Genomic DNA, 4,364 nt, shown 5'->3' with positions numbered 1-4,364 from the left:
GATTGGCAACACCAACCTAATCTCAAACTGCAGGATACTTACCAAAGAACAACCAATATCCAAAGTAGAATAGCACACAAAGCAACTCATGATTAAAAAGGAAAACCAAGTCTATAACTGCCAACTGATTACTGAACTCTTTAGAATCGGTGAACAGAACTAACAGATGATAGAGCCTTAATAGGGACCGTAAGAAGCTTAAACCCAGCTGATAATATGATCCAACACCCAAAGAAACCAACAGAAATCAAAGCAGGTCCATCGATTTCAAATCCGGCAGAATAGGTCACTGGAAGACAAAATTTGGGATATTTCTATCATCTCTCAATTGGCTGGTCAGAATTGGACCAGGTTCGGATCGAAGGTAGTGCTAGGTGGGAGGGAGGTTCGATCCAATTTCCAGCCACTGGTGATGGCTGAAAGTGTTTCAGGCAGTAGGGGATCAAATAGGAAACCAAAAAGATTTCCTGGGCATAACTGGGTTTGTTAATACGTGGTTCAATAATCAGCAGTAGAATACTTGATGGAGCTTGGAGGAGAAGAAGAACACTTGAAGGAGAAGATCCTCCTGGGCTTCACACTGTATGGAGTCATTGGATCGCACACCAAGCCGTCTCTGTGATCAGTCATCAGACACACAGAAATCTCTTGCAGAGAAGCAGAAGCAGCAGAAGCAGCAGCAGCAGCAGCAGCAGCAATGTTTTTTTGTTTGTAAAATTTGTGGCTCTAGAGAAGGAGCCTCTATTTATAATAGATATTGGGGAGGGGGGGGGGGGGAAGGAATTACATCCTAGGATTGGAGAAAGGAAACTCCATCAAACAAGCTAGTTCATACTCTCTAAAATTGAAATATAAACCCAAAAAGGAACTAACACTAGTAACTTGACTCCTAAGTAGGATAAATTATGAATTAAATTGGACCAGCTGGCTAACCCAAACCAAACCAATTAATAAACCACACCTACATAACAAAATAACCCCCATATAAAAATTGTGGCTGCCTGTAGAGCTCCTACCCGACAGCCCTCTTCTTCATCCTTTGAAATGTCTTCAATGCTGCATCAGGATTGATCCTTTGCCCAGCAGTAGGCAGCCCAAGTGCCCAACAGTGTGGTGAGCAACAAAAAATATATGATAAGCCATATTTTTAAAGAACTTGAGTTTTGGTCAAATTCTGGTCAAAGTTAAACAGGATAAATTGTTTAAAAATTTTAACCAGTAATAAATTTCTTATTTTTTTTGGCCCACCATGTATTATATTTTCTTTTAGTTTTTTCTTCGGTTCCTGTTCATGATACAAACTTTTTGCTTTTTCTAACAATTGTTAATGCATTTGAAATGTGGATAAATTGGATAGGGACGAAAATTAAGACATGCCCAGATAATGGCATGTTGTCCACCAACTTTTCAACCCATTAAATACTGCCAAAAAATAAAATAGAAAAGGACAGGAAGTCCTTCCGTGTGCCTCTAGAACACTGCTCCCTTATTTTATGTGTAACGTTGCGTGAAAGGCTTAGAATAATCATGACTAAAAAAAGTGTTTGGATCATACCATCTTAGAGGGTCATGTTAGGTTGGGTTGGGGCTTAGAGTTTGTGTTCTATGATATTTACTTTGGCTTGATTTTGCACGTCAACACATTCATGTTGCACTTGTATTGCATATTGACACTTAACAATTGTTATATATTCCACAATCATGCTTCTTTCATGATGAGAATTGAAATCACACCAATGTTCAAGATTTCGGTCGAAACCTGGACGTTGGATGCAAGTTTCATTGAAGGGTTTTGAGACCCAAACAGCTTTAGGCCCTCTAAACATAGTGGAACCCTTAGATTTTAATAAATCACAAATGGTATTTTGACTTTGAAGTCTACTTTGGTAGTATACATTGTACGTTGCTGTATACATCTCTAAAATGACATATTTCACACAAATTTTAGTAGTAGAACACACTTAATTCAATTAAAATAACTTAAATATGCATTAAGAATGAATAGACATAAAATTATAAATCATATCATAAATCAAACATCATATATGGTTTATTATAAAGAGTCAAAGGTATGAGAGTCAAGAGTACAAGCAAGTCACCCCTATGACCATCCTAGAGTCCTAGTACCACATCAAGTTCCATGAGGATCAAAACCACTAGAAAGTTGTTACTACTACCGAAGCAATTTATCCTCCGATTATATCAGAAATGCTAGGCATGTCATATATGGTAGAAGAAATGCTGGAAGTCCTCAACAAATGATGACTCTATAGTCATAAGGTAATGACGATGAAGAGTTATATTATCCATAGCCACCATACCAAGCGTAGTTGGAATTGGTGCTCTTTGTGGCATATACTGGTGCACACCACTGTGCATACACACTACTCTTCTCTAGACTTAGGCCTTTGAGAGTGCCAATCAAACTTGTAACATTGATGTTCATAGACTCTAAACCATCATCCGCCTCTTCAAGTTGTGGTATGAATTGGTAGTGTGCGGGCTCCTCGAGTAGCCTACATGTGCACTGTGGTTAGCATCCTATGTGGTATGATCAAATTGATTTTCTCCTGTGAAGCAAATGGGCTTTGGCTTTGCCTGGTGGTGCCCCTCGCACATTGATGCAAAACTATCACCAGCACTACCATCAGTACCTCCACCGTTAGATGGGTGTGCAAATGTGGCCAACAGAATGAGACTAGTTGATGTCCTCATCATCATCATCGTTACCAGGTTGAGACTCAAAAGGTCGAGGTGTTTGTGAATGAATATGGCCCTCTCAAAAATCCATAAACTTGTTGACATCACTACCCATCTTACTAATTATCTCAGGGTCAGGCCTACCCCCAGGTCGATCCATGACAGCGTCACCTCAATCCCTCACGCATTTGTATAGGGGATCCTTCTCATTAGATGAATCCACGTGGAAAATGTTCGCAAGCTTGATTGGATCTTTATCTGCATTTTTGCCCATGCGGTATGTGCTGCATCTTCATTCTCATGTTATAATACACACATACCAATTGCTCCAACCTTGCATGACCCAATTGGTTCTGCCTCTTGGAGTGGATAAGTGACAATGTTCTCTAGTTGAGCTTGCATTTGGAGACGAAACATGTCTAGGAGATCACCCATCATTCACCTGCATTGGTACATGTGTATATGAATAAATTGATACAAAAGGACAAATAATGCAGTGGGCCATTAGGAGCTCTAGTTTCTTGACCAGACTTTGCAGCTGAACGACCAAAAGTCCCAAAAGCATCCCTGAAGTTCTTTATTAATACTCATTTTAAAATTCAAACATAGATGATGTTCGCATTAACCCAAAATCGAGTGATTACTTTCCTTATAAATACTTAACAAATTATAACTCTCACCTCATTATTGCAATTTGGATCTCCAACTTAGCCACCACATCCTTCACTGCAGTTATCAGGTATTCATCCATCCTAAGTTGAAGCTTGTATCGGTACTTGGGATTGGGAAAATATGCTATGAATGATATAAAGAACTTATCAATGCTTGCGATGGAATGTAATTAAGTTCCTTAAAATAAAAATAAAAACTCTCCTGCCTTATGCAGTGGATCTTCAAGTGCCTCTCCTATTGTTACTCAACAATCTTCGGGTACGTCCTCCCACCACATGGTAGCACTACTCACACACAATCCTTCATCTTCTCCATGTCTGCATACAGGTGGGGCAAGGTAAGCTCTTCTCTGAGTTGACCTTCCTCTGTACCTTTACCACTAGATCTAGTATAAGAAAGACCTTCTTTTTAGGTCCTACCAAAATTGGTCACTGGATATGGTCACCTGTGCTGCCCTACCCTGTAGGGAAACCTATGGCCTACCGCCTCCAACTAAACCAATCCTTTGAAGACAACATGGACCTCAGACCAACCATCTTTGCCTCGAAGCTCTTCAATGTCAATGTAATTAGCAAATCGAGTAATGTTAGGCCTGACCGAATTTCCACCGCACTTCGCCGTCAACATCTGTAAAGCATATCTTTAGTTGTAGACAAATATGGTCACTTGTTTTGTCCTTTGGATCACACGCACTACCATGGATCTCTTCCCCATGTCCTTTAGCATGAGGTCAATGCATTGGGCTGCACATGGCCTTTAACTTTTCCAACTTCCTCTGTTCTCCTTCCTTCACAAGGGGTAGTCATGGCCTTATGTACCTCACTAGGGACACTGGAGCATTTTACTACATCCCTATAACTACAGCTAGATGCCACTTTAATCCAGTGGCCCCTTGAATTGATCTGCCAATGGTGTCAAACATTTATAAATTGAGTTTCAAACACTAAGTATCAACCTTATTTTTTCAAAAATGTGTTGCAAAAAAAAAAAAA

General features: G+C 39.8%; 1 pseudogene; it reads left to right on the top strand.

The window, feature by feature from the left end:
• Positions 1-584: 584 nt before the first annotated feature.
• The window catches only part of LOC122093961, an 11,400-nt pseudogene continuing 7,620 nt past the window's right edge, over positions 585-4,364 (top strand).

Source organism: Macadamia integrifolia, chromosome 11, assembly GCF_013358625.1.
Source record: "Macadamia integrifolia cultivar HAES 741 chromosome 11, SCU_Mint_v3, whole genome shotgun sequence".
Classification (NCBI taxonomy): Eukaryota; Viridiplantae; Streptophyta; class Magnoliopsida; order Proteales; family Proteaceae; genus Macadamia; species Macadamia integrifolia.
This window is presented reverse-complemented; position numbering and strand designations above follow the sequence as displayed.